At 51.9% G+C, this 9,999-nt stretch overlaps 1 long non-coding RNA gene across 1 annotated transcript; it reads left to right on the top strand.

Annotated features, from left to right (window-relative positions):
* LOC142256614 (uncharacterized) lies at nt 1-9,065 on the top strand. The gene is made up of 3 exons (XR_012727551.1): nt 1-158; nt 8,252-8,341; nt 8,550-9,065. It is a non-coding gene; the product is annotated as an uncharacterized LOC142256614 (long non-coding RNA).
* Nucleotides 9,066-9,999: the final 934 nt, after the last annotated feature.

Raw genomic sequence — 9,999 nt, 5'->3', positions numbered from 1 at the left:
TTAGTATTATGATGGCTGACAGGACAGATACATAACAGATCCTATAAGAATATATACTCATTGTGTTATTTTACTTTCTCATCAGATTCTCCAGCTCAGGAGGAAGAAAACTCTGCAATAAATGTGAGTGATGAACCAAAACAGGAAAATAAGTCAAGGTAAGGCCGGGGTCACACTGATATATGGAATCGCATGTCCTTATACTGTGATCCTGTCGCGGGCGGAGGAGGGGACGCTGCGCTCTCCCACTGCTCGGGTCCGGCTGCCGCTGCTGCTGCGGCCTGCTGCTGCTCGGTGGCTCGAGCGATGGGCCGGATCCCGGGGACTCGAGCGGCGCTCCTCGCCCGTAAGTGAAAGGGGATTGGTTTTTGGGATAGTTTATTGTCCGTGACGCCACCCACGGTTGTGGTGATTGTGTGCACACCACCGCTGCTCTGTATGGGTATCCCGGGAGCGGTGACAGGGAGCAGCAAAGTTATTGGTTCTTCCCCTCCGTGGGTAGGGGGTGGTTGTCCCGGGGCCCAGTGATGAGGTGGGGGATGAGGGATGGTGGGGCCGGTGCAGGGCTTGATGGGGTGCAGGGACGCGGGGGCAGCGCTGTGCCTCACGGCACTGTGGTACTCACTCAGCCTGAGACGTTGACACAGTTCTCGGTAAAACACACGGCTGGAAAGACGGTTCCCACTGACGGCTGACGGTGACGGTCCCTTTTCCTGCACCTAAGTCTATGTTGGTAGCGATGGGTTCCCACCGGTAACCCGCTCCCCGGCTTGGATATGTGCCGGAGGAGCCCCTCTTTGCCCCCAGGCGCTGGCCCTGAGAAACTGGTGCCTTGGCGGTGGCGGTGTCTCTCTCTAACGGTTGGACTGTTGCCTTCAATCGGGACTTGGTTGCTGGGAGACCCAGAGGTCCCCTTCACTGACGGATTTGGCAAATTCACGGCGACTCCTAGCCTTGCCGGGATCTGAAAGGCCCCTGCCAATGGTGCTGGCTTCTCTTCGTATACCGCTCCGGTACCGCCGGGCCACCACCCGTCCACGGTCCTTTCGGCAACCTCCAAGCAGCCTCTCCTGCAGATGGTCACCGCCGTCTGCTAACCTTGCTGTTCTCAGTCCGGGGCACGCACCCGGACCAACTTCAGGCTTTCTCAACTGTCACTTTCTCTTCCACTTTAACTCCTCTCACTTGCTCCTCTACCACTTCACTCTTAACTCTCACTCTCCCTAAACTGATCTCTTCACTCCTTCACTTCCCTAGCTTAACTGCCTGGTTTTCACGCCTCCAGGGCTGTGAACTCCTCGGTGGGCGGAGCCAACCGCCTGGCCCACCCCCTGGTGTGGACATCAGCCCCTGGAGGAAGGCAACAAGGATTTTTGGTGTAGCTTCGGTGTACCTATCCAGGGTGTAGGGTGTGGTGGTGTTATGACCTGTGACCCCTGGCTTGCTCAGGGCGTCACATTCCCCCTTAGCAAAATGCAGACCGTCCGCGGGCTGCCCGTCCAACACCGGTTTTATTTTTCTGAAAAGATAAAAAAACACAAGACAAGTATAATAACTTCATCCCACAGCGGGAGGCACTTTTCTTAAACGTTACGGTAACATTTTAACGGTTGCTGCTGCCGCTCTCTCCCACCCAAGTAACCTGGCCCTGATGCTGCCTCTAAGAAACAGGCAGCACCCCTTGACCCCAGTCCTGAACCAGTTACCCGAGCGGGATCTGTCCTTCCCCTCCAGAGGGTAGCCACCGGTTCCTGTGGTGGCTGGGCCCCAGCCTGCTCCACTGCGGGCCCTCCCTCCAACCTGCCTCTCCGGAGGCGGTAACGGTTGCTGCAACAAAACATTTTTATTTACATGCCACTAACGTTTGTGGTTGCCCTGCAAGTTCTCGGGCCTGTTCATAGAGAGTTTCTATGCATAAACTGTGGATGGTCCCCACGGGGACAACAATGCCGGCAACGGCCGGTTCCAAATCACGGTAATCAGGTAAATCCTCGGTTTAATCACACGGTTTCCCTGTACCTAAGTGGGGGCCTACCTAGGTTGGGACGGGTGGACCTCCGGGGTCCGGTGTACGTGGGGCAGAGGGAACAATCAGTTCCTCCTCCCTGCTATCGTGTGGGGCAGGCGGAGGCATAGGGGAGCTGGGTACAGGTTCATCCCTGGGCACTGACACTGACTCACGGTTGACCGCCTCCGTCACTTCTTCATCCACGGGTTGTGGGAACAGTATCACTGGAAGAATCACCGCGCCGTTCTGTGTAGGCCAGTCTGCTGGGAAGTCACCCATCACAGTGTGGATCACCTCTTTTGCCTTCTCTGCTGGTGGGGGAACCGGTACTTCAGCCGTCGCCCTTAAGGCTGGTGGGCACCTTTTCAGATGGTCCCGGGAAACCGTGGCCAAAGTGCCCCCTTGGTCACGACTGATTTGGTAGGCCTTCCCATCTTCCCATCCTGTGGGCTGTATGACGTACGGGGTTTGTTCCCATTGATCATCCAGCTTGTGGGTTCTCCTCTTCCGCTTCAGTACGACATCTCCGGGCTGAAAAGGGCCAGCAGACGCCTTTTGATTGAAGCGCTGCTCCTGCAGTTCCTGACTCCGACTCAAGTTCTTCTCAACATATTCTTGAATCTGCCGGTATTGTACCCTCCGCTGAGTTTCCCATTCAGCTGTCGAAGGGAGTGCTTCTGGGGCCTCCAATCCCATTTCCAGGTCCACCGGCAGTCGGCTGGGGCAAGCCCTCATCAGATATGCTGGGGTGCACTTCGTTGAGCTGGACAGGATGTTGTTGTACATATCGACCAAGTCGGGTAGCTTCTCTGGCCACAGGTTCCGCTCTTCCAGCGGTAACGTCTTGAGGAGTCCCAGGACCAAGTGGTTCATCTTCTCACACATGCCGTTGGTCTGGGCATGGTAAGGGGTGGTCCGGATCTTCTTGCAGCCGTACAACTGGCAGAACTCATGGAACACCTCTGCTTCAAAATCCGGGCCTTGGTCAGTAAGCACTTTCTCTGGGTATCCATGTGGTCGGCAGAAATAAGCCTGAAACGCTCTAGCGGCAGTACGACCAGTTAGGTCCTTGACTGGGACAACCACCATGAACCTCGAATAGTGGTCTACTATGGTCAACGCGTAGGCGTACCCACTTCGGCTGGGGGAGAGCTTGACATGGTTCAGGGCGACCAGCTCCAGCGGCTGATGTGTAATGATCGGGTGTAGGGGCGCCTTCTGGCTGGCCTCGTCCTTCCTCCTCAGCGTGCAAGGACCGCACTCTCGGCACCAGGCCTCTACAGACTCCCGCATCCCACTCCAATAGAACCGCTCTCTCAACAGCATCTCCAGCTTCTTCCATCCGAAGTGTCCGGCACCATCATGGTATGCCTGCAAAACAGTGGGCACATCAGCTTGGGGAATAACCAACTGGCGGATTTTCTCATGAGTCTTCGGGTTGATAAGCTCACGGTACAGCTTCCCTTGATGTAGATACAGCCGGTTCCGTTCCTTCCACAAGCGTTGGGCTTCAGCTGGGGCGGCAGGGTCCATCCCAACAGCGCCTCGTTCCACCAGGTTCTTGACTAGGCGGACAGCGGGCGCCTGGTTTTGAGCTTCCTGCCACTCCTGAGGATTGGCCCGTGGCCCCAGGGGTTGCTCGTTTAACGGGCACTGTCGGAAGTAATGGCCAGGCTTGCTGCACTTGTAGCAGGTTGGAGGTCTGTTCCGGGAGTTGTTAGCACTTCTCCGCTGCATCCAGGGAACATCCTCAGGGCTGTCGGCGAGCTGTATCCTGGTTGGAGGCTGGGATCTGGTCAAAGGTTGGAGTGCAGCGAGAATCTTGGCGAGGTCTCCGTCCATGCGGCGGACCTGGGCAGCCAGTTCTTCCATTGTGCTGCTGGGAGCTGTAGGCATTGGAGGGGCTGGTGGGGCAGGGGCCACCACGACGGGGGCCATCTCAATTGGCCACGGGGCTGGCTCCGAGATTTCTGAAGCTGGGGGTTGCAGTGCTTTAATGGCCCGTTCCTTTAACACAGCAAAGTCCACATCAGGGTGTTCCAGGGCCCACAGCCGGACCTCAGAGGACCTCATCCCCCGCACAAATTGCTCTACTAACATCTTGTTGCTGTCCGCCTCATTGATAGTGTCTACCCGCTTTAGGGTGCGAAGGGCGGTTTGCAGACGTAAAGCGTAGTCCCGAATGCTATCCACAGACCGTTGCCGGCACTGGTAAAACTGCATCCTCAGCTCAGCTTCGGTACGGGTCTCAAAGGCAGTCTGTAGCTTCTCAAAGATGGTGGCTACAGAGAACCGGTCCCCCTCGGCCCAGGTCTCCGCTTCCTGCTCAGCCGCGCCGGTTAGCTGGCCCAGCACTACCGCTGCATGTTGCTTAGCGGTCAGGGGGTACAATTCCAGAAGCGGATTAAGCTTTTTCCGGAAGACCTGTAAAGCATCAGGTTTCCCATCATACTGCGGTAGCCAGGTAGCTCCGGGCACATAGGGCAAGGAGAACGGCATCACCTGAGCGAGAGCGGGGGCCGCGGCACCTCCTGCCAGCACGGCCGGGACCTGGGCAGGCCCATTCCCATCCACGGGTGCCACTGCGGCTGCGACCACCGCTCCTCCAGCAGCTCCATCGGGCGCAGACATCTTGTTTCCGTCCCCCTTAGCCTCTTTCCGGCCCCTCCTCTATCGGGGCGGGGTTTTTGCCTTCGCGCCTCCGCTACTCGAGAAGACGCTCGAGCGGGAACTCTTCGCACCAAAGATGGCGACTTCTGAAATTTTCCGGCCGGACACCTCCGGCGGTCACAAGGCGCACCTCTACCCAACGGCAGAGCGGTAAGATCCTGTTCGTGACGCCAAGTTGTCGCAGGCGGAGGAGGGGACGCTGCGCTCTCCTACTGCTCGGGTCCGGCTGCCACTGCTGCTGCGGCCTGCTGCTGCTCGGTGGCTCGAGCGATGGGCCGGATCCCGGGGACTCGAGCGGCGCTCCTCGCCCGTGAGTGAAAGGGGATTGGTTTTTGGAATAGTTTATTGTCCGTGACGCCACCCACGGTTGTGGTGATTGTGTGCACACCACCGCTGCTCTGTATGGGGATCCCGGGAGCGGTGACAGGGAGCAGCAAAGTTGTTGGTTCTTCCCCTCCATGGGTAGGGGGTGGTTGTCCCGGGGCCCAGTGATGAGGTGGGGGCCGGTGCAGGGCTTGATGGGGTGCAGGGACGCGGGGGCAGCGCTGTGCCTCACGGCACTGTGGTACTCACTCAGCCAGAGACGTTGACACAGTTCTCGGTAAAACACACGGCTGGAAAGACGGTTCCCACGGACGGCTGCTGTTGGTTTTCCCCAGTAGTTGACGGTGACGGTCCCTTTTCCTGCACCTAAGTCTATGTTGGTAGCGATGGGTTCCCACCGGTAACCCGCTCCCCGGCTTGGATATGTGCCGGAGGAGCCCCTCTTTGCCCGCAGGCGCTGGCCCTGAGAAACTGGTGCCTTGGCGGTGGCGGTGTCTCTCTCTAACGGTTGGACTGTTGCCTTCAATCGGGACTTGGTTGCTGGGAGACCCAGAGGTCCCCTTCAATGACGGATTTGGCAAATTCACGGCGACTCCTAGCCTTGCCGGGATCCGAAAGGCCCCTGCCAATGGTGCTGGCTTCTCTTCGTATACCGCTCCGGTACCGCCGGGCCACCACCCGTCCACGGTCCTTTCGGCAACCTCCAAGCAGCCTCTCCTGCAGATGGTCACCGCCGTCTGCTAACCTTGCTGTTCTCAGTCCGGGGCACGCACCCGGACCAACTTCAGGCTTTCTCAACTGTCACTTTCTCTTCCACTTTAACTCCTCTCACTTGCTCCTCTACCACTTCACTCTTAACTCTCACTCTCCCTAAACTGATCTCTTCACTCCTTCACTTCCCTAGCTTAACTGCCTGGTTTTCCCGCCTCCAGGGCTGTGAACTCCTCGGTGGGCGGAGCCAACCGCCTGGCCCACCCCCTGGTGTGGACATCAGCCCCTGGAGGAAGGCAACAAGGATTTTTGGTGTAGCTTCGGTGTACCTATCCAGGGTGTAGGGTGTGCTGGTGTTATGACCTGTGACCCCTGGCTTGCCCAGGGCGTCACAATCCTAATCTCTCACATGTGAGATCACAGGTGGATAGAAGAAGGAGGGATACATTTCTCCATTTTCTCCATTGTCTCTCTCGGCGTATATCAGACTGCACTCAAATGACATCAGTGCGGTCCGATGTTTCGCAGGCATCTATAGACTTGTATGGCTGCGAGTGATCCGAGATACACTGTCAATCACAGCATGGAACAATTTCTTTTCTCATACCGAATCGGCACTGCTCCATACTATAACATTGGAACGAGTGCTACCCGATAAAACATCAGATAGCACAAGTCCGAGTTATATGCAAATGTGAGGGTACCCTTATAGTAAGAATCACCTCCATGTTGTGGATGTTAGTGAGGAGAATTCATGTGGAGCAGATGTCATCTGTCAGTGATGGAATTGTCGGGATTGTCACATGTATGATGGTTGATAGGAAAGTTACAGAGCAGATCCTATAAGAATACAGTTAGGTCCAGAAATATTTGGACAGTGACACAATTTTCGCGAGTTGGGCTCTGCATGCCACCACATTGGATTTGAAATGAAACCTCTACAACAGAATTCAAGTGCAGATTGTAACGTTTAATTTGAAGGTTTGAACAAAAATATCTGATAGAAATTGTAGGAATTGTACACATTTCTTTACAAACACTCCACATTTTAGGAGGTCAAAAGTAATTGGACAAATAAACCAAACCCAAACAAAATATTTTTATTTTCAATATTTTGTTGCGAATCCTTTGGATGCAATCACTGCCTTAAGTCTGGAACCCATGGACATCACCAAACGCTGGGTTTCCTCCTTCTTAATGCTTTGCCAGGCCTTTACAGCCGCAGCCTTCAGGTCTTGCTTGTTTGTGGGTCTTTCCGTCTTACGTCTGGATTTGAGCAAGTGAAATGCATGCTCAATTGGGTTAAGATTTGGTGATTGACTTGGCCATTGCAGAATGTTCCACTTTTTAGCACTCATGAACTCCTGGGTAGCTTTGGCTGTATGCTTGGGGTCATTGTCCATCTGTACTATGAAGCGCCGTCCAATCAACTTTGCGGCATTTGGCTGAATCTGGGCTGAAAGTATATCCCGGTACACTTCATAATTCATCCGGCTACTCTTGTCTGCTGTTATGTCATCAATAAACACAAGTGACCCAGTGCCATTGAAAGCCATGCATGCCCATGCCATCACGTTGCCTCCACCATGTTTTACAGAGGATGTGGTGTGCCTTGGATCATGTGCCGTTCCCTTTCTTCTCCAAACTTTTTTCTTCCCATCATTCTGGTACAGGTTGATCTTTGTCTCATCTGTCCATAGAATACTTTTCCAGAACTGAGCTGGCTTCATGAGGTGTTTTTCAGCAAATTTAACTCTGGCCTGTCTATTTTTGGAATTGATGAATGGTTTGCATCTAGATGTGAACCCTTTGTATTTACTTTCATGGAGTCTTCTCTTTACTGTTGACTTAGAGACAGATACACCTACTTCACTGAGAGTGTTCTGGACTTCAGTTGATGTTGTGAACGGGTTCTTCTTCACCAAAGAAAGTATGCGGCGATCATCCACCACTGTTGTCATCCGTGGACGCCCAGGCCATTTTGAGTTCCCAAGCTCACCAGTCAATTCCTTTTTTCTCAGAATGTACCCGACTGTTGATTTTGCTACTCCAAGCATGTCTGCTATCTCTCTGATGGATTTTTTCTTTTTTTTCAGCCTCAGGATGTTCTGCTTCACCTCAATTGAGAGTTCCTTAGACCGCATGTTGTCTGGTCACAGCAACAGCTTCCAAATGCAAAACCACACACCTGTAATCAACCCCAGACCTTTTAACTACTTCATTGATTACAGGTTAACGAGGGGGACGCCTTCAGAGTTAATTGCAGCCCTTAGAGTCCCTTGTCCAATTACTTTTGGTCCCTTTAAAAAGAGGAGGCTATGCATTACAGAGCTATGATTCCTAAACCCTTTGTCCGATTTGGATGTGAAAACTCTCATATTGCAGCTGGGAGTGTGCACTTTCAGCCCATATTATATATATAATTGTATTTCTGAACATGTTTTTGTAAACAGCTAAAATAACAAAACTTGTGTCACTGTCCAAATATTTCTGGACCTAACTGTATATTCTCAATGTGTTATTTTACTTTCTCATCAGAATTACCAGCTCAGAAGGAAGAAAAATCTCCTATAAATCTGAGTGCGGAACCAAAATCAGAAGATAAAGAACGGGGCAAAAAGAGACGAGGTAAGTGTGAGAATCACCTCCATGTTGTGTGATGTCGGTCAGTGAGAATTCTCATCTGTCAGTGATGGGATTGTCACATGTGTGATGGCTGACAATGATACCACACCTCTGTATGGAGAAGATTCCTCGGCTGTCCGACCACACTGACTGCAGAGTAGTATCATGTAATATGGAGTCCCATCACTTACATTATATTTCTTTCTCTTAGGTTCCATCTTCCGGCGGTTCATATCATCCTGCCGACGTGGATTAATCATGGCTGCTCGCGCATTTGCGTGTTGTCACTGTTCCTCTATAGTAACTTAGAGGACAGGACACCTGAAGTACAACAAATCCACTATCGATGCTGTACTTTTTGTCTTGTGGCCCTGACTCCGTTCTCTAATCCCTCCTGACTCCGACCCCGGCTGTTTCCCTGACTACGATTTTGTCTATTGATTCTGTTTCTGGTTTTATCTCTGCTCTCACCCATGGATATGATACTGGACTTTCCGCAGTCAGACGTGTTCACAGACAAGTGACTTACCTGCTGCATAAAGAGGCAGTTTCCGGGCTCGGTCTCTGCTCTCACCCATGAATGGATATGACTTACTGGACTTTCTGCAGTCAGACGTGTTCACAGACAAGGGACTTACCTGCTGCATAAAGAGGCAGATTCCGGGCTTGGTATCTGCTCTCAACCATAGATAATATACTGGACTTTCTGCAAACAGAAGTGTGTACGTGGGCGGCACGGTGGCTCAGTGGTTAGCACTGCAGTCTTGCAGCACTGGGGTCCTGGGTTCAAATCCAACCAAGGACAACATCTGCAAGGAGTTTGTATGTTCTCCCCGTGTTTGCGTGGGTTTCCTCTGGGTACTCCGGTTTCCTCCCACGCTCAATAAAAATATACTGATAGCCATGGTCATTCCTGATACTGACCTGGCTTCATTTGACTATTTTTGTTATTAATAAAAATATTAAAAATCTTTTTTTTTGAGAATTTTTTTCCATCAAGCAGTGTATCTACACGTCGGACATTTATGGCATCAAAGGTGTTATTCTCTTAATATATTGTAGTCATCATGTATCCCATGCACCACTCTGCTGTTTGTGCTACTTGGCACAGCGCTCCATTAGCTGTAAACTTCAAGTAGATATCATAGAATCCAAGGCACCAACACTCCTCTTGTTTAGAAAAATAAATATGTAAAATACACAATGTTTCGGCCAACAGAGGCCTTTCTCAAGCCAATAAAAGATATAAATAACTATAGCATAGCAAACAGTGCTTTAACCGTTGTTGCTATTAATAAAAATCTTTATGTTCAGTGAGAATTTTTTTATTTTTTACATCAAGCAGTGTACTCACATGTGTGATAGTTATGGCAAGGGTTGGCATGTGAAGGCCGGGGCTCCACTGGGATCTGCTAGACATAGTGCCTTGCCCAAGTCTGTCCGAGGCTGCCTTATTGGCAAGACCTAAAGAAGCACTCCCATCAAAGCTTTTATCCTATTTATATATTTTAGTTATAATTTTGTATAGCACTGTGTACTTACAATTTGTCATTTTTGTCTACTACCCATTTAATTCTTCTGTTTTTAATTAGGCCTGCAGCAGGGGTGGCCCGGGATTGTGGTCATGGGCAAAGTGTGGTCTTCTGCTTCAGCTCAACAGT

Source organism: Anomaloglossus baeobatrachus, chromosome 11 (assembly GCF_048569485.1).
Source record: "Anomaloglossus baeobatrachus isolate aAnoBae1 chromosome 11, aAnoBae1.hap1, whole genome shotgun sequence".
In the NCBI taxonomy this organism is placed as follows: Eukaryota; Metazoa; Chordata; class Amphibia; order Anura; family Aromobatidae; genus Anomaloglossus; species Anomaloglossus baeobatrachus.
Note: the sequence above shows the minus strand (reverse complement) of the source record. Positions and strands in the feature narration are given on the sequence as shown.